General features: G+C 35.5%; 1 protein-coding gene and 1 long non-coding RNA gene across 4 annotated transcripts in view; one reads left to right on the top strand and one right to left on the bottom strand.

Annotated features, from left to right (window-relative positions):
- The window catches only part of LOC103102911 (uncharacterized), a 41,078-nt gene extending 19,809 nt beyond the window's left edge, over positions 1-21,269 (top strand). For both annotated transcript variants that reach the window (XR_008916123.1, XR_008916124.1), the window contains exons 3-5: positions 3,712-3,901; positions 19,059-19,188; positions 20,803-21,269. This is a non-coding gene — a long non-coding RNA (uncharacterized LOC103102911). The remainder of the gene's footprint in view (positions 1-3,711; positions 3,902-19,058; positions 19,189-20,802) is intronic.
- Positions 1-21,377, bottom strand: part of C2H1orf21 (chromosome 2 C1orf21 homolog) — a 294,516-nt gene that overhangs the window by 249,048 nt on the left and 24,091 nt on the right. The gene's annotated exons all lie outside the window — the stretch shown is intronic.

Genomic DNA, 21,377 nt, shown 5'->3' with positions numbered 1-21,377 from the left:
CATGAGAAAGACCCACTTTGGACAACATCCTAGATTCAGTTATTGAAGTATCAAAGAAAACTTTATTATAAGGCAATCCCAATTGCATGTGATGGTGAGAATTCAGTATATATGAAATCGCACATAAATTCTAAAAATGCATGTAAGAGTAGCCTGTAAAAGAAGTAATATATTTATAATGAAATATTGCATTTCTTTCAATAAAATTCCTTCTCTTAGGTTAGAACCATCAGAATAAATTTAATTGAAAGAGCATTTTCATTATAAATGCATAACTTCCTTCACAGGATATGGCTACATGCATTTTAGGCTCTATAATTTCATGTATATTGGATTCTCAGCATCACACATTTCATACTGTTAGGATTGCCTTATTATGAAGTTTTCTTTGGTACTTTAGTAACTAAAATAGCTACATAACCAAAAAGAATGGTTTTTTTGAATTAAGCATCAAACTGGTACTTTCAGAGACCTGGATTTTAATAATGGTCTCCCTTTCTGATATTATGAGAATAATTTCATATTAAAAGCACTAACTAGTAATCCTAGATCCTGAGACAAATTCAATCAAGAGGAAGAGAGAGGATACATCATCCCCTGGTCTAGGGACTTGAAGAGATCAAGACCCCATTCTTCTTTTTTCCCCCCTTCTCCTTTTTCCTCCCTCTCTTCAGGGTTTTCCCAATAGCCATAGGAAACTAAGTGACCTATCCCCTGTCCTTCTGTAATCTCCACAAATCTGTAGCTCCACACTGAACCTTTCCTCTTCCTGAAATGGTGAAGAATTGATGAAACATGAGGAAGGAGGACAGTGGTTTCCATGATACAGCAGGAAGGAATTGGGTCTGGCACCTAGAAATACCCTAGAGCAAAACTCTGTTTGCCCATCCTTCACTACAATTCTGACTTGTACTTTTCCTTCATTGCCATTGCCATCCCTTATCTTATGTATCTCATGGGGATGTTGAAGATAAATGAAACACTATAGAAGAGAACAGAGCTTTACAGAAGAAAAGGATTTGGCAAATCTAATTAAGTCTTGATCACTTCTAACTGCAAAGATGGGTAAAAGCAATTTCTGAACAATTTTTATATGCTCAGGGCAAGGCTGAGATTTCTCGCAGCTTCCATGAAGGAAATATCATGACAGTTCTAGTGTAATCAAATCTATCTCAGGTCATCTGGAGGTAGAAAAGCTCAGCTAAACAAGGATGCTAAACAATAAGGTTGGCAGTAGCATAAATCCTTCTTATAGTACTCCACAGAATCTCAGAATTTGAAATGCTTTGGAGGCCAGTTAGTCCAAACCATGACCAGTCAAGAGTTCCCTCTACAATGTTCTTCATATCTTTAACAGTTTTATGTCACAGATCCCTTTGATAATCTGGCAAAGCCTATGGATCCTTTTCTCAGATAAAATAAATTACATAGAAATATAAAGGAAACTAAGTCAACAAGTGTTTATTAAGTGCCTACTATGTGCCAGGCATTGTGCTTGAGGTTAAAAAAAAGTAAAATAAAACTCTGTGTGTGTGTATGTGTGTGTATGTATGTGTGAGTATATATAACTAAATTCATAGACTTAAATTAAGAATTCATGCTATGGAGAGAGAGCACCTTATGATTTAAAATCCCTTTCCTCATAACAATTCCAAGAGAACAATTATTAGTCCTATTTTGAAAAGGAAATGGAGAAGTTAAATGATTTTTCCAGTATCAAAACAGATAGTCAGTGAATAAGCTACAGGATTAACACTTGAAACCGGATCTTTTGACATCAATTCCAAAAAGTGTTCTTTCTAGAACATAACCATTAATTCATTAGGCAAACCTATACTGCATCTCTTTGACTAGAAAAGACAGGCTAACTAAAATGCCTGTTGTACCACTGGCTGAAACTGTCAAGTATCACATTAACTGGTTTCAATACCAAGGACAGTGAACTAAGGAAAGATTCTCAAATTCCAGGAATCTGGCTACCCTGCTTAATGACCATTTTAACTCTCAGTAGCTTGAATGACATAGACTGAAACCTAGCATTGATCATTATGAATCTTCTCATTAAAATTCTCCTAGCAGTTTCTTGACTGGAAATAGCTTTCAGATTTTTCCCAGGCAACAGAGCTGTGAGCCACAAAGACACCTACTCTATTGGGGGAGATGGCTAGAGTACATGACTATACTAAAATCCTTTACTAATCATTAAGTGAGAATAAGGCAATGGGTAAATATAATTTTTTTATTCTTGCAAAGCCCAAAATTTTGAATTAAATACTCAATGAAAATGTTTTCTTTTCTTTTACTTTAATATTTTAAGTTCAAAAAGCCAAAATTAGATTGCCTATAAGAGTCAAGACACCTTCTGTTAAGCCCCTTTAAACAGGAATTTGAAATTTTAAAATTTTGCTAAATGTTTTCAAATTCTAATCATGATAAAATTTAATGCCTTGTTTTCTTGGCCCCTAAAATGTAACCAGCCAGTGACACAAAGCAGATAATTCATTTTTTAAATATGAAATTTGAGTATCCCATTTATGAATTTATGATTATCCCATAATCATTCTTAGACTTATAAAATGGAATTTTTAGGGGATCTGGGGACTCAGACTTATAAAAAGGGAAGGAATGGCATTAAGACTCTCACAATATTCTAAAAATAGGACTATCAGAAAGGAAATAAGTCCAAATATGGCCAAATTTTTTCATTCCAGTGAGAAAAACCATAGTTTTTGTGTGTTATACTTTACATAGAAGTGCTTTTCTACTAAAATTTAGAACAAATCAAAGAAAATCACTGTTTATCTGTTTTTATCCTAAATATAAGTACAAATATACTGATTGGGTGCCCTAGCCATCCAAATATACATCACTCGGCCTAAGGAATCAATCTGAAATAGAAATGGGAAAAAGGACCACTAAAACAATAAAGTTCCCTACAGGTGCCCACTAACTTAGAAAATCACTTATTAACATTATCTACATTTTATTTTATTTTTACTTATTTTGTTAAATATTTTCCAATTACATATTAATCTGTTTTGAGTCACATGCAGCCTATAGGTTGCATGCTTGATTTGTCTAATCTAGATAATGGGCATGTTTTTATTCAGTTGGTATTTCGCATATAGAATACATGGCTGAACTCTTAGGAACAATCACATCTCTCATTAAGGTGATGTTTATTAATTATTTATGTTTATATATTATATTATAATTTATTAATGATATTCTATGGCTAAGATGCAATCAGGACAATCTCATCAACATCTGGAGGAACATCTGGAGGAACTCACTATCTAACTGTTTTATATAAGGCCACAGTCATGCAGGCAATCAATTCCATGTTTTGTGACTTAATGGCTACCATTTACATACCATGTTAAGGTTTGCAAAGAGCTTTACCTATTTTATCTTATTTGATCCTAATAAAAACCCTGCAAGGTAAATGATATTTAAATATTATTCCTGTTTTATAGATGAGGAAACTGATGACAACCAACCTTGCCCGGTATCACAAGGCTATTAAGTGTCAGAGGCAGGATTTGAACTCCCCCTTTTACCCACTATACACCTATGTACTTTGCTTAGAATTAATAATCAGAAGATCAAGGACCAAAGTTCTCTCTATGCATATATTTGCCCAAAGAGCTTGTATGATCTTAATGTTTGCCATTACCTACCCCAGTCTAATTCCAATTTCCTTCTTTCTAGTCTACAAATAACCCATGAAATCTCATTGAGTGTGGTTCTCTTCAAAGTAACCACCTTGGGACAGCTCCATGACTCAATGAAGAGAGAGCCAGTCCTGGAGATAAGAGGTCCTGGGTTCCATCTGGCCTCAGACATCTCCTAGCTGGATGACCCTTGCTCTTCTGCCTTGGAAACAATTCTGAGAAAGAAGGTAAGGTGTTGTTTTTTTTTTTTAAAGAAAGAAGGTACAGTTATTTTTTTAATTAAAAAAAGTTAAACACCTCATTAGGTGATATATTAATTCCAAAACATCATGGAATTCATCTTTTATCCATTAGATATATATATAGATATATATAGATATCCATTAGAAGGGAACTTGATTTTCTAACATCCTCAAAGGGGGACACATTTTCATCCTTTGATAAAACACCTCATTTTTTAAATGGTCAAAAGTCATTTAGACTTAATTCTAGTGAATGAAGTTGAGGACAACACTACTTTTTTGGAGTCAAAGGCAGAGTATAAACAAAATAAAGTGAACCACTTCCTTGGGTGACACAAACTCATTCAAGAAATATATATAGACTTACTTTCATGAAGAGATGCAAAGTAAAGTAGAAAGAGCCAAGAAAATAATACAATGCCAGAAAACATTACTGAATCACAATAGTAATATTTTTTTTACCAGAATTTAAGCTTGGGGGTTTTAAATTCACTTTATCACAAATAAATTTTAAAATTTCTATGTGAAAGGAGAGGAATAGGGAGGGATACTGCCTTACTTTTATGATTTAAATTAATTCTAGATTTGGACCAAATAATATTTTTAACAATCCTGAGAATACTAAAGAATAACCTTTTAGAACAAAAAGAGCAAAAAAGAGAATTTGGTGTGAAAGAAAAAGTTACATAGGCAAAGATTTAAAGCTCTTAGGTCAGTCAGAAAGAACTTTTAAAAATTACAATATTAAATACTTAAATAGTTTTTTCTCAACCCATTCCATTTTCATTTCCCTACTAAATTTCACTGTTCAAAAATACTTGAAATTATTTTTGTATCTAAGTTTCTGGCTTGTATTTATGTACCCATGGATCATTTTCAGATAGCTTTCATTTAAGTTTGTTTTATCACTCATCTATTTTAAGGGAAATGATTTTCCTTTTTTTTCTAGATGGAAACTTGCTACTTTCTACTTTGTGCAAGACAAATTTTTCTCCTCTGATTAAGGTTATTTATTCCATTGGCTCCCTATCATCTCCAGGATCATGTGTATAAAACTATCTGGCATTCAAAACCCTTCATAACCTGATCATCTCTCTTTTCTATCACCCAGCTCTCATACTAATGGCATCTGACCTCCTTGCTGTTCTGTTTCACACAATGACCCACCACAATTCCAAAAGAACTCATGATGAAAAGATATTATCCACTTACACATAGAGAACTGATGGGCTCAGGGTGCAAAATGAATCTTATTTTTTCTTTTTCTTTTTTTTTTATTTTTCCTGTCACATAGCTAATGTGGAAATTTGCATGACTTTATATTTGTAATGGGTTTTGTATTTTTTTTTTTGCTTTCTCAGTGGGTAGAAGAGGGGGTGGTACCTATTTTTTGTAAGACCCATGACCTAAGAATGATTTGAGTCTTATAAAAACAGGCCATGAGCTGCATTTGGCTCTTGGGCCAGTTTGCTGAGTCTTAGGCTAGAATATTGGACCAAATGAAATTAATATAATAGAGAATATGATATATGCTACTACAATATGTTATACAACTATTTCTATCTATATGTAAATGTTTCTGTTGGTGTCAGAGGCAAGATTTGAACTCTATGTGAAGATAGGTAGATAGATATAAATACCCAATATAACAAGAAAAAATAAGTATTCCATTGGTGGAATTCTTCAAGCAAAGATGAGATAATTGCCTGTTAATTATGTCAGAGATCTAATTCCTACTCAGGGTTAGACTGTTTTATAAGGTCTTTAATGTCCCTTTCCAACTCAGAAATTCTGTGGGCTTAATAAGCCCACCCTGAAAGATGTCATTGCTTATATTGAAGTGTGGTCATCTGGTAGAGCAGAAAAATATTCAGAAATATTGATTAACTAACTCATAGGATTGGGAGCAAAAATTTCAAAAACTTTTAAATGACAAATATTTCATGTTCTATTTTAAGGACAGATATCAAAGTACTTGGAATGATATGCAAAAGAATGATTAAAAAATTTATTTCAGTTCTTATTTCAAGTTACCCAAAGCTGGAATGCTGAGATATATGTTAAGTGAGTCATTTCCTACAGTCATCACTATTAATTCTATTTTGTTTTCAATAAGAATGTTTGCAACTCAAAGATGTGTCTAATCATGTTACTCCCTCACCCAGGAATCTTCAGGGGTTAGCCATTGCCTTTAGGATAAAAATACAAATGTCTCCTCAATCATCATTTAAAGACCTTCACAATCTGTTTCCAACCCATCATTCTAAGCTGATTCATCCACCATTACTCCATTCACATACTGGAAGCTCCAGCCGTACTGGTCTATTGACTGTTCCTTGTATACAATATTCAATCTCCCATCTTTTTGTCATAGCATGAATTGTCTGGTATGCTACATCCTCCATGTTTAAAATGCTTTTCCTTTTCACCTAGAATTCTTGGATCTCCTACCTGCCCTCAAAGCTCAGTTAAAGTGCTATCTCCTTCCCAAAGTCCTGCTCCATGTCCCCTTCCCATTCCATTCATGGCATCCTGTATTCACTCAGTAAGAGATGGGGCTCAAATCCAGGTTCTGACTAAGTGTTCTTTCCATGGCGCTACCTGTTCCCCCCATATATTCCATACATAATATTCATTATACTGTGAAAGCTCGGGTGTGGGCGTGTGTTTAAAAACATCATTTTAATACTCTGCTATATTCCTAACTGGATTTTTAATGAATTCTCCACAACTCTGGCCTCTTCTAAGACCTTTCTACTATTCTTCATATAAAATTCAACCCACTCATATATTATTTCTTTTTTTAATTTAATTTCTTTTTAAAATTTTTTCTGTTACATGATGAAACACTTTTTGAAAACTGTTTTTGACATTTTAAAATTCAGATTTTTTTTCTCCCTCCATCTTTTTCCTTCCCAGGTGGTGGATAGTGTGATATAGGTTATCCCTTTACTTTCATGTAATACATATTTCCATATTGCTTACCACATGTTATTTCTAGTAATTTTTAAAATTATAAACAAAGAAATGCAGCTAGCTGATGTTTTTTCCACTTGAAAATAAATTTTGCATAAAGAAAAACAAATTCACAGCACACATACATTCAGCATAATGCCCAGCACTGGGTGTCACCAAAAGAACTCTTTGCCTAACAAAACCAGCTAATGGAAAGAGTTCTCAGAAAGGAGTATTCAAATGGCAAACGACCCAAAGGAGACAAAAAAGAACCAATTCAATAATGAGTGGGAACAACAAGTTTTTGGTTCATAAACCTTAATAGTTTTCTCAGATTTGAACAAAAGGAAAGTTAAACCCAAGTCAATTTACAAAGCTGAACAACACTAAGAGTAACAGCTAATATTTACAAACAGTAGCAAAATAGGGCTTATAAAGCATTCTTGCATACATATTTCTCTCATCTGATCCTCATGACAACTCTATGAGGTAAGTATTTCAAATTTTATTATTCCTATTGTACAGATGGTGACCCTGAAGCTCAGAGTAACTGAGTGACTTGTCCAAGGTTCCATGACTAATAAATAGCAAAACCAGAATCAAAGACAGATTTTCTGACTCTAAGTCCAGTTGTGTTTCCCAACACCATGTTCCATATAATGAAAAATAACAGACTGAGGAGTTAAGATACTTGAAGTTGAAAAAACAGTGAAGTAACCCTGGAGGGAAAATAGCCCTTGCCAATAATTACAGTTTTGCAATTGGAAAATACCAGTCAGTTCAGTTTGTATTGATTTATTTATACTCACTTTATATATGTTCTCAATTCTTCAATAAGCATTCATTAATCTCCTTATGTATGCAAGGCAAGAAAGATACAAAGAAAAAAAATTGATTGTTCAGTTTCATTTTTGTCCAAGATTAGGGTACCAACTTGTGTACACAACAGAGTGATGGATATGGTGTTGGGAAAATCTGAGCTCAACTTTGGTCTCAGGTACCTACAATGACATTGAGTAAGGCACTTAATTTCTATCTGCCTCAATTCCTTCCTATTTTACAAGGTGGCTTTGAGGATAAAATGAGATAATATTTGTAAAGCAATTTGCAAACCTTAAAGCACTATATAAATGCTAATTATTACTACTACCACCATTACTGCTACCATTGCTACTATTACTACTACTATTATTGTTCTCTCCTCTTCCCCCTCCTCCAGTATACTAAAGAAAGGAATGGCTGAAAAAGAGACACACTCTACCACATGTAAATACCAAATCTACGGGAAAGTGGATTCAAATTTAGGAAGGCTATTTGGAAGAAGGGTAACAGCTTCTAGTCGCTACAAGTACTATTCTACTATTTGTAGAGTTCTTGAGAAGTTCTTCCTAGGAAAAGCATAGTTTCTTTACCAGGCTCCTTGTAGAGTTGGATCTATATCCAATCTATCTTGGACTCTGAATGAAGTCACTGACATCAGGAGGATATGGAAAGCATGCTAGGATACCAATGAGAAGACAAGCAAGTCCAAAATCCTATGGACTCTTGGAGTCTCACTAGGTCTTCCTTCCCAATAAAAGTGTGTAGGATGGGTTGGGGAAGGGAGTGAGAAAGAAGGTGGGAAATAGATATTTACCACTCAGACAAGATTATGGTTGCTGTTATCTACCAACCTCCAAGAAACCATCCTTCCTCTCTCAATCCATGCAGCAACCAGTTCATAGTCTCCTTCCTTTCCAATTCTTTGTCTCATCCTAAGGGACATAACGATGCTCCAAAACAATAATAACAAAACACTCTTGCTTCCCAGTTCCTCAACTTCCTCATTTCTCACAACCAATTCTTCAATGTTATCCACTCATTATTCAGAGAGATGGTTATACCCTTGATCTTTCCATAACCCTGAAGTGTTTCACTTCATTTTTAGGAACTCTGAAATTTCTTTATCTGAATATTATCTTTAATCATTCTATCCTTCTCTCTGCATTATAATCCCTAAGCAACTTTTTTATCTTTCTTGTTGCTTTCAATATCTCCACCCCTCACATCTTTCCCAGGTCACCACCCCTGAACTGGCTAAACTCTCCTCCCTTCCATATCTTGACCCCTGCATGAACCAGTTCAACTTGTACTATCCTCCCCTCTCCAGTCTCTTCACATCTTAGCCTTTTGATGTTTTCATCCTGCCAAATCTCAACTTTGGATGACATCCAAAGCCTTTGCTCCGATCCACATGGTGCTGAACTAAACTGGAGAAATTAAAGAAAACAGGGTGACTAGGACCACTACATATTTACAGCATGGAATCTAAACTGGCCCTCAGTGCAGCAAGGCAATCCTTTTATATCTGTCTCCCTAATCAATTTCACACTTGTCACAACAGCTTTTCTAACTTTTTCTTTTTTAATATTTTAATAACAAATTTCCACATGTTTTCTGAAATTATATATGATCCATATTTTCTCCCTTCCTTCTTTTCTTCCCATTCTCAGAGCTGACAAGCATGTATTAGTGTGCCAAACATATTTCCATATTATTCATATTTTGTAAGTGAATCATCTTATAAAACCAAAAACCCCCAAAATACATCCAAATAAAAAGTGATAAATCATGTTTTCATCTGCATTTCTATTCCAACAGTTCTTTCCCTAAGGGTGGATAGCATTCTTTTTAATAAGTTCCTCAGAATTGTCCTGGATCATTGTATTGCTGTTAGCAGCAAAACCTATCACATTTGATCATTCCACAATATTGCAATTACTGAGTATAATGTTCTCCTGGTTCTGCTTATTTCACTCTGCATCAGTTCAGGTAGGTCTTTCCAGCTCTTTCTAAAATCATCCTGTTCATCATTCGAGATAGCACAATAGTATTCCATCACCATCACATACCACAAGTTCAGCCATTCCCCAATTGAGAGGACATCTCTTTAGTTTCCAATTCTTTACCATCACAAGAGCAGCTATAAATAATTTTGTATAAACAGGTCCTTCCCATTTTAATTTTTCATCTTTCCTTAACTTCCCCTGGATCCCCTTTCCCAACCTTCTCAAGCTAAGAAATTTACCTCATATTTCACTGAAAAAAATGAGGTCATTTATCAAGAGCTATCTTCTTACCTCCTCCTCATCTCATACCCCTTTGATGCCCTCTTCCCTGAAACCTCATCTTCTCTTTCATCCTTCTCAGAGGGCTCTTCCCCTTGCCAAAGCAAACCTCCCTATATCTCATCTTTTTCAACAGATTGCCCTCTATTTCATTATTATTCTTTCATTAATCATCAATCTCTCCTTGCTTCCCTGCTGCCTCCAAAATGCCTAAGCATTCTCCTTCCTCAAAAACACTCACTTGTTTCCTCAGTACCTGCTAGCTTTCATCTCCCGTCTCTCCTTTTCTAACTAAACTCCTTGAGAAGACTATTCATAACTGATGTGCCTACTTCCTTTTCTCTTACTCAAGATCTTGAATTTCTACAGTCTGTCTTACTTAACTTTTTCAATCAAATGGAAAATGTTCTCTTAATTACCAAGCCTTTTCTCAATCTTCACCCTTTTCTCCTTGATACTTTCTTCTCTCTAGGTTTTGTGACACTGCGCTCTCTCTCTCTCTCTCTCTCTCTCTCTCTCTCTCTCTCTCTCTCTCTCTCTCTCTCTCTCTCTCTCTCTCTGTCTCTGTCTCTCTCTCTCTCCCCTTCTTCTATTCTTCTAGCACCACTGCTTTGCTAGACTTTTATCTAGGTATTGCTCACTAATTCCAGATGTCTTCCAAGGCTGTGTCTTGGGCTTCCTTCTCCTCTCTATGTATACTTTTCCCTTTGGAGATCTCTTTAGTTCCCATGGATTCAATTATTATCTCTAGACCATGACTCTAGACCATGACTACTTATCCAACCCTAACCTCTCTGCTGATCTCCAGTCTCCAATTGCCTACTGGGCAACATAAACTAGATAAACTTCTTAAAATCTACAGGTCCAAAACTGAATACATTATCTTTCTCCCAAAATGATGCCTTCTACCATACTTTTCTATTAATATTGAGGATACTACCACCTTCTCAGTCACCTTGAATCATCTTCAACTTTTTACTCTATCTCATCCACAATATCCAACCTATTGTTAACTCTTGTTGATCCTACCTTTCCAATCTCTTTCATACGATTACCTTCTCTCCTCCAACATTGCTACCAACTTGGTGTGGAGCCTCATCACTTTACATCTGAACTACTGCAAAAGCTTGCTGACTGGTCTCCATGCTTAAGTCTCTCCATACTCCAGCCCATAGTCATAAAGTAATCTTCCTAGAATTCAAGTTTGACCATGTAACTACTCTAGACAAAATATTCCAATGACTTCTCATTACTTTCAAGGTCAAATATAATCTTCCCTTTGGCTTTTAAAGACCTTAACAACTGGAGTCTCTCCAAATTTCCAGGTTTTATACATCTTCCCCTCCTCACATTCTAACATCTAGTAACCATGGCAGCCTTGATTTTCCTTGCAAGATACTTCATTTCCTGATTCCATGCATCTTCCCTAGTTATTCCCATGCTTGGAATTCTTTCTTTCCTTACATTTACCTCACTTCTCTGAGTTGTTTGGTTTTTTTTTATCACTTATTTTAAGTGAAAGGGAGAGAGTACTTGATGGAATAAGTCAATCAACCCTAATTTTATACTACGATCTCCAATTCCATTTCCCCCTCCCAATGCCTAGTCCCTCCCCCAATCAAAACTCAGATTCTTACAAATCTCAATGGGAAGATGGGGGGGGGTCCTAAAAAAGATTTTTAATATTCTTCATTAGATGTAAATAAGTGACCAGTTTAAACTCTTCCTCCAAGGGATCTTTGTATCTTTAAAAGAGTTTGTCAGCTAAAGGAATTTGAGGCATATGTCTGGCATATATTTTTGAAAGTGGTAAAGGGAAAAGATGGAGGCCTGTAGTAAAGGAGATGAAAATTATCAGGGCACAAGATGTGCCCATAGGGTCATGCAAGGGTAAGGTAAGGTCACCACCCTTGAGAAATTGAAAATATACAGAACAGAAAAAGACAGTAAAGGTAACATGTACTCCCTTTCTCTTACTGTAACATGAACTCAGAGAGTGTTCCAGATAAGATAGGAGCAAGCCAGACTGGCCATAACTTAGTAATAGATCTCATGCCTGAAGTTTCCTAGAATTTTTCAAAGATCATAATTTTGCTGACTCTACTTTAGGGGTTTATCATCGGTTTTCCAAATTTGCAGACCTGGAAAAAAAATAAAACTCAGGCTACATTTTCATAAATCTGAGAAGTTTACTTTGACTTCACTAATGAATGTCAGACCTCCTACTCCTATAGCCCACATCCCATCTTTTTGTCCATCAGTAATTTATCATATATGGCTCAAATATTATAATAGAAAAATGAGTGTTTCTATTATATGTAGCATGTCAAATTAGAATCAGCTTAACTTTTGCTTTACTCTCTATTGGAAATTAAATAACTTCTCATAAAAAATGAAATACAATAAAATAAATATTGGCAAATAAAAACTTCATCCCATAGTCAAGAATTGTAGTATTTAGTCATTAATCAGAAGACCAGGATCTTCCCACGGTCTACATGGTAGGGTTTCTCCAGCAACAAGTTCACAAGAAAACCTTTTAAAGAGATAACAGGAAGGAAAATAGAGATTAAATTTCTTAACTTTGCTTTTAGGGAATGAAGAAAGCCAAGCAATGACTACGTGGCACAACTAAGCTCCATGTTTATTCATACATAGAGTCCTCCACAACTGCATCCATGTAGTAATTATAAATCATTCATTCCAAAAAGGCAGAGAGAGACCCATGGTGTCGAGGATTTGGGTGATACTTCTACTATCTGAGGGAATAATTCAATTCAACCCAAGCATTTATTAATGTCTACTGCTGTGCTGGGTACAGGTCTGGCAATACAAAGATAAAATCCTAGACTGTTCTTGACTTTTAAGATCTTAAGTTCTGAGAGCCTATGTCCCAGGTACCAAATAAGTATATATAAAATATATGCAGATAAATTCAGGAGTTAGAATAATACTCAATAAATATTTAATAGCCAATCAAATATTTATTACTTATCTACTGTGTGCTAGGCATTGAAGAGACAAAAAGAGAAGAGTCAGTCTCTGCCCTTAAAGAGCTTACAGTCAATGGAATGGGCATGCTAATGTTTGGCAGACTGTTGCACAGGGAATAACTGGAGGGAATAACTCCCTTGGCAAAAGGCTTTTCTAAGAATGTCCTTAAAACCACCCATAAAGTGGATTTTAGAGTCCTATTCCTATATCTCTGATTTATTATATGAAGGAAATGCTCTTGGTAGAAGGAAACTCATTTTCAAGTCAACTGACCTCCCCATCTTGTCCTGCCATGTCCTATGCTCATAATACTACAGAAAATCTGCTAGATATAATAATGTCAGTGTTTGAATTCTGGCTCAGTAATTTACTACCAATGGGATCCTGAGCAAGTAACTACACCTTGGTCTCAGTTCCTTCACTGGTAAAATAAATGGGTTCTTAGGTGGAGGATTTTGGATAACTATTTTTCAAAAGAACTGGGTTTCTTCATGATCTTATGTGTTTTGTTCTACACATTTTAAAACATTATTCTGGCTTCACTGATCTGTCAAAGATGAGTCTGTGACACAAAAAAAATGTATAAAAACCTAGCTCAAATAATTATTTTTAAATGATTTTGTATTAGAGATTTACTTAAAGGTAAGCCACACTATCAAAATCACTGACAAATGCTGACCACATCTTATGGGTATACATTCAGTATTATTCAAAAGACTGAAATAGATTATAAGCACCTAAAAAGCAGATTACAACATACTTTTAAAAGATTTTTCCCAAAGGAAAAGGTCAACATAAAAAACAATAATAATAACCAGAAGCTCACCATTCTTCATAAACTCAAGTCAGTAAATTCCAATACTGCAAATACAAATGCCAAAATAGCCTTTAGAATTCAACAAATAAACTGTACTGGTACCAGAGCATCATCAAAGAGAAAACTATCATTTACTGTGCACTAGACAGCATGGTGACTAATAAAAATTTAAGAGTAAGTTTTTTCTTGTTTTTCTGTTATTATCATCAGCATTTAGCCCCATCCTTTACACATAGTAAATGATTAACAAATGTTTTTTTTATTTATTCCCTCATTCATTCACTCTTGCCTTAAAAATTCCCATTTCCTCCCCCTTCTCATCACTCCACAAGTACAATACTCAATAAATCTTTAATGTCTAAACCATAAACATTTATTACAAATCTGCTATGTGCTAGGCACTGGCGCTAAGCACTGGGGAGGCAAAAGAAAGTCTCTGACTTTAGAGTTTATGATCAATTGAATGGATGGTCTAATACCTAGTCGACTGCTGCACGGGGGGTTAAAATGATTATTTTTCCATGGTGTTGGGAGGTGGGCTCATCTTCAATCCACTCACAACAAGCATTTCAGGATGCTAGGGATGATCTCTACTTTTTTCTGTCGCTCCTTGATGATTTCTTCCACTGGTTCTCTATATTTTGAGTTTTTCGTTCCACCTAGTTTGAAGATTATGAAGGCTTGATATGTGATGTCAATGACTATTCTTAAATTTTGGGATCTAGGGGACCACTGAAAGTCAAAATTAAAGTCAAAACCTTGGTAGCTACAATCGCCTATGCACCATTATCTTAAATTTAAGGAAGAAACTGTTTTCTTTATAAAGCATCTGGTTCCTTTGACCCAGTCCTAATCCTTGAGTCATGAGGCTAGACTGTCCAGAGGCCACATTTTACTACAATGCAGCAACCTTTCTAAATAGTTCTAATCACTTTACAGACATTAATGAGGGAATCTTATCCCTTTGTCCATTTGGAAGAGGAGCTGAGAAGGTCTGGCAGAGGCTCAGGAAAGTCAGCAGTTTTCCCAAGATTGTCCAAATAAGCTAAAAAATTGAAAAGAAGACGAGAACTTCTTTGAGTTCCAGGCTTTTATTTCATAATCCTTCCCTTAGGCTATCTTTGTACCACTTGCCTATACCATGTTCAAGCTAGCATTTACCTCTGAAAATACAACAAGGAGGCAAAGAACTTCAACAGGATAAGAATCAATGAACTAGCCTGCCCAAATTAGTCACATTTGCTTTAAAATCTTGGCAGGATTTATAAGTTAGCAACAAGTCTGGTTTCAACAAGCATTTATAAAATATTAAAATATGCAAGACACTGTTCTGGGTGCCCAGGATATGAAAACAATGATGGTATCTGACCTCAAGAAGCTTACATTCAAGATGAAAATCTAAAACAAATTTTAAAAGGAAAAAAATTGTAATGAACTTGACAAACAACAAAAATGAACTTTTTTCTATACATAGAACATAAATAAAATTGCATAAATCTACACTATACCCAAAGGTAGACCTTTGAGTCTAGAGTCAAAAAAACCAGCATTCAAATCTGGTCTCAGACACTTACTGACTGTGTGAACCTATGCAAGTCATTTAGCCTCTGTTTGCCTTAAATCAGTGGAGAAGGAAATAGCAAACCAGTATCTTTGCCAAGAAAACCCCCATGGACAGTATGGCCCACAGGATCCCAAAGAGCTAGTCACAACTTAGCAACAAAAATACTTTATCCAGCCTGTTTCCTTTTTCAAAGTATTTCATTCAATTCAACAATGATTCTTTCAAAGTTATCTACATCTCCTTTTTATGTTTTCTTCTGGGCATTCTTTTAAATGCTTCATTGGCAACTTTTTTCCCTTTTCTTCTTTCTTTTGGCAGCATTATTAGTCCTCCTCTCTTCCCTTTTTTTCTTCCTTTCCAAAACAAACAAACAACAACAATTAAAACTTCCTCTTGTTTCCAATGAGCATCTTCAAGCAGAACAAATCCACATACTGTCCATGTCTCAAATCCTATGTCTCATCTTGTTCCTTTAGGCATGGACTCTCTGTCAGTACATAACAAGCATGTTTCATCATCAGTCCTTTGGAGTCATGGCTGGTCATTGAATCAGTCTCAGTGCCCAAGTCTTTCAAAGCTGCTTTTCTTTATTATGTTGTAATCATTGTAGAGATTATTCTCCAGATTCTGATTATTTTACTCATCTGCTCATGCAAGTCCTTCCAGAATTGCTCAGGATCCCCTCTTTCATCATTTCTTTTGACATAGTAATATTCCATTACATTCATATATCATAATTTTATACTGATATTTCCACGTTGACAGATGCCCTCAAATTGAATTCATTCTTTCAAGCATTTTCCCCCAAGATTTCAGCAGAAAAATTGAAGAACAAGAAGGTGGTAAGTCTTATAAAAATTGGGCAGTATATAGTGCATGGAGAGAAAGGAACACTGATTTCAAATTCTCTTCTCTGTGTAATTGGTCATTCTGGACTAAAGCTCAGATGAGAAACTAGGGCTACCTCTATAGGTCTATACCTATGAGTTATCTGCATAAAGATGATAGTTAAACCCAATGGGAATTGACAAGGTTACCGAGAGAGGGACATAAAGAAAAAAGATTCTCCACCTGGAGTCTGTGAACTTGATTTAAAAAATATTTTGATAACTTTATTTTAATATATCTAATTTCCTATGCAATTATATGCATTTAAAATAGTATTCTGAGAAGGGGGTCCAAAGGTTTTATCAGACTGACAAGGGGATCCACAACACACTAAAAGATTAAGAATTCCTGGTACAGAGGAAAAAGAGAAGCTTAGGGAATAACCACAGTGAACAGGTGTGATTTGGTTTAAAAGCCAGCAAAAAAAGACTAAATAGAAATGGTCTGATAGGAAGAAAAAGAACCAAGGGAGAAAGGGAACAGGGGGAGAAGCAGTCAAGAGTGAATGCAAAAACTGGGTCCAGAAAAATGAGGGCTAAAAACAAAGACAACTAGATTTGGAAAGTAAGAGATCAATTAGTAACTTTGGAGAGAGCTGTTCCACCTGAGTGATAACATTGGAAGCCAGAATGTAAAAAGCTGATCAGTGAATGGTCCTTTATGATTCTTCTAGGGAATCTTCATTATTAACATCTTAAACCCAGGCTTTATCCAATCTGTTTTACTATATCTTGAATCCAGTTAAGTGTATTAATTGAACAGAACAATATATTTTTAAACAAGCTAGAGCTCTGTAGTCAACTTACTAGGCAGTATTTTGACAATGTACAAAGTGTGTTTCTATATTATTAAAGATATGTGGTTTTTATTTTCTTTGTAGCTCCCTCTTGACAGAACATTTCTCATTTTTATTTCTCATGTTTGTCTATTTTTCTTGCTTTTCATCATTTCTGAGTCTTTCAAACCCAATTCAAATACCTGCCACTCACTGCCCAAACCCTTTCTATAACTCACTAATGAAATGCCTTTTCCCTCAAATCTCAATCAATCAGTAATCAAAAAATTAATCAAAAGCATTTATTAAGGACCTATTTTATGTCATAAAATGTGCTAAATGCTGATGATACAAAAAGAGGCAAGTTAGTCCTCAAGGAGTTTACAATCTAGTCTCTCTAATTCTCTATTATATAATAGTTATTTCTGTTTATGTCTTCTACTTGACTAGACCATAAGTTCCATGTCAGCAGGGACTATATTTTAACTCCCCCAGGGTCCAACATAGTTTTTTAAAATGTACAAAATATTTACTGAATGAATCATATTCTACTAAAGACCTTTCTTTGCCTTTGTTAAGTAAAACAAACATTGGCCATTTTTTTCAACTTTTTTGTTATATACTTAATCACCACTGCCAACAACAAAAGCATTTAAAATAAATAAATTAAAATTATGTTTAAAACCACAGACTCCACATTATTTACAATTTGTTTAAAAATATGTAAATTATATATGTGTGCTAATATAAGTGTCCTCAGCTTTTGGGTTCCCTTTGGATTTGTTTTACTTTCATACTTTTTCCTCTTGATTTTGTGGCTGCTATTTTTAATGTAATCATATTATTATTATTATTATTCTCTTTTCATCTATCCATCTATTTCTTTTATTTTCTTTATATATCCAATTGTTTGTCATTTATAATACAATTTATTACATTCAAATATCACAATCTATTCAGCCATTTCCCCCAAACACTGCATTTGTATTATTTCCAGTTATTTCATCATTAAAAACTTCCATGAATATTTTCATACACACACAGCTTTTTGCCTTCTCGATAATGTCCTTAGGGCCTAATCCTAGGAGTAGGATTCCTAGGTCAGTAAGCATGAACAGCTTGACAGCTCTTAATGTATATTTCCATCTTGTCTTCTAAAGTAACAATTCATAGCTTCTCCAACAATGTAATATTAGGCCTATTTCTCAGTGATTCTATCAGCATTTGATTTGATTAACTCTACCCATCTTGTTCTCAGTTATCATAAATTACCAGGATCTTATTTAGCTAGATTGGTCCTTAGACAACAGGCATAATCTATTGCCAGGACCATACTCTTTTCAAAACCAAGTCTTTCCAGCTTGGTCATATCCAGTGGAACTTTTGTTCCAATGCCACAATCCCTCTGCTTTTAGCATTGATTCTATGGAGTGATTTTTGGTTGTTTGTGGAGGTTATTAGGAAAGCAAGGGAGCTTTACTCCCTATTCCATTATCTTCCCACAATGCATGTGCCATGTCCAATTTATTTAGTGTGCTTTAATTGCTCTAAAATCCTCAATGATATGAATGTTTATAAATCACTGCCCAAATGCAAGAGAATCTTAATTTTGTGAATATTTATTTTCCACACTCTTAGATACATTCTAGATATTATAAGAATGGGAAAACTTAGTAATCAAACAGTATTATATCAATAATAAAGAGGACAATAGTATATCCAGGTAGGAAAAATGATAAATGAAAGTAAAGTCTGCTAGGGCTATGCTTAGAATAATAACCCTCAAAAAAGAAAGTAACACCATTACACTGGGATCATAGGATTTAGAACTGGAAAAGATCCTAGAAACCAACCATCTCATTTTACAGATGAGGAAACTGAGAAGCAACAGTGATTTGCCTGAAGTAGTAACAGAGGTAATAAATAAGAGAAGAGTCCAGATTGAAACTCTGATATTTCTGATTCCAAATTCAACCCTCTTTCATCAACACAACTGCCTCTTCCTTTATTTAAGCTAAGATGTTCAAATCCTTCCCAAACAGCTCACCAACCACCAGCTAGAAAGAAGGATTAACACACAAATGGAGCCAAGTCTAGATTGGAGAAGCAGCATGGCAGAGTGCTGGGCCAGGAGTCAGGGAGATGCAGGAATTCCTACTTCTGTGACCATGAGTAAGTAAGCCATAGAGACCTAAATTTAAAGCTAAAATGGACCCTAGAGGACACCTCATTTAATCTTATTTTGCAAATAAGGAAACTGAGACCTAGGAGAGGTGAAAAAAATTTCCCCCTTGGCCCTCTGAATTCTTATTCTACTATATCATGCTGTTCATTCATGCCTCTTCTCGATTTCCTGATATGAAAAAGGTAAATAATTTCAGTAGTCTCTACTCCATGGATTGATGTACAAATTCAAGAGATTATTTATGTAGATAGAGCACATTGCAAATGTGAAAGTGATAGTAAAGTGATCAACATGTAGAGAATTCTGCACCTTTTTAATCATTTCAATCGTTTGGCATTTGGTGATCCCATTTGGGATTTTCTTGGCAAAGATACTGGACTGGGTTGCCATTTCCTTCTCCAGAATATTTTACATATGAGGAAACCAAGGCAAGCGGGGTAAAATGACTTGCCAAGGGTCATTAAGCTGGTATGTTTCTGAAGCCTGATTTCAACTCATGTCTTCCAGACTTTAGCCTTGAAGCTCTATCCACTGGGCAACCTAACAGCCCATTCTTTAGTCTTTAGGTTTTCATTTATACTACCTAATGCCAACCCAATTATAACTTTTTTATTTTTAAAGTGAAGAGAAGAGAGGGGAAAGGGGAGGTGATTCCACTTCAAGGCAACAATCACAACCCCCTCCCTACTTAAAAATATCAACTGCTCTCACACATTAACCAATTAGAGATTCATTTGAGCTGAGTATCCTTTTTATAATGCAAATATTCCCTAGAGGCCAAAGCCTCATTCACACCTTGGTGTGAATTATGAGAATCTGCTCATGCTATCAACACCTAGTTAGGTCAAGGACATAAGTCTTCAGGAGAAATGGAATTTTGACTGGCAGGAGGGCCAGGTGAAGCTAGGTCACTTTAGGAAAAAGGTCTACTTAAAAAGCTGAGGCCAGCCAAAGGACATCAATTTGAGGATTTGTGAAACATCTAGAACTCGTCAAATTTGACTAGGCTCCAGAAAGTACTTAAAAATTAGCCCAAAGCTTTTCTCATAGGCCTTAACACCATCAAAACGATGGTCAGTTCCTATACCTCCAACTTGCTTCCCAAATTGCAAGATATTTTAAGAATTGGGAAAAGATATTCTAGAAAGAGGTTCTAGGAAATAAGAGAGACAAGCCTTCAGCCACCTGCCACCCTACAAAGTCCTACAATGTAAATTTTTGTAAGCATCCTTTAAATTCCTTGTGATTTCTCCTTAGAGAGAGAGCTAATCATCAACCCAAGAAATTCTGGATCTAGAGAGAAGATGGCCTCAGGGCAGCTATGTAGCAAAGTGGATAGAGTGTCAGGCCTAGAGTCTGAAGGACCTGGGTTCAAATTTGGCCTTAGACACTTTCTAATTGTGTAGCCTGGGCAAATCATTTAACCCCAATTGCCTAGCCCTTGCCCCAATTCTGTCTTAGAATTGATACTAAACAAAAATATTTCTAGCTGCTTTCTTTGTGGTGGCAAAAACATGGAAAATGAAGGGATGTCCTTCGATTGGGGAAGGGCTAAACAAATTGTGGTATCTGTTGGTGATGGAATACTATTGTGCTCAAAGGAATAATGAACTGGAGGAATTCCATATGAACTGTTAAGACTTCCAGGAATTGATGCAGAGTGAAAAGAGCAGAACCAGGAGAACATCGTACACAGAGAGTGGCACAGTCGAATGTAATGGACTTCTCTACTAGCAGCCATGCAATGATCCAGGACAATTCTGAGGGACTTAGAGATAGAACACTATCCACATCCAGAGGAAGAACTGTGGGAGCAGAAACACAGAAGAACAACTGCTTGATCACATGGTGCTGTGGGGATATGATTGGAGATGTAGACTCTACACAATCACCCTAGTGCAAATTTTAATAATATGGAAATGGGTCTTGATTAATGACACATGTAAAACCCAGTGGAATTGCTCATTGGCTATAGGAGCAAGGTGGGAGGAGGGGAGGGAAAGAACATGAATCATGCAACCATGAAAAATATTCTAAATTAATTAAATAAATAAACTTAATTTAAAAAACTGGTACTAACATAAAAGATAGGGTTTGGGGGGGGGGAATAGCCTCACAATTTATTCATCATTTCAATAGTCATTTTTACTTCTCTTTTCCTTACCTAAAATGGTAA

This window comes from Monodelphis domestica, chromosome 2 (assembly GCF_027887165.1).
Source record: "Monodelphis domestica isolate mMonDom1 chromosome 2, mMonDom1.pri, whole genome shotgun sequence".
NCBI lineage: Eukaryota > Metazoa > Chordata > Mammalia > Didelphimorphia > Didelphidae > Monodelphis > Monodelphis domestica.
Note: the sequence above shows the minus strand (reverse complement) of the source record. Positions and strands in the feature narration are given on the sequence as shown.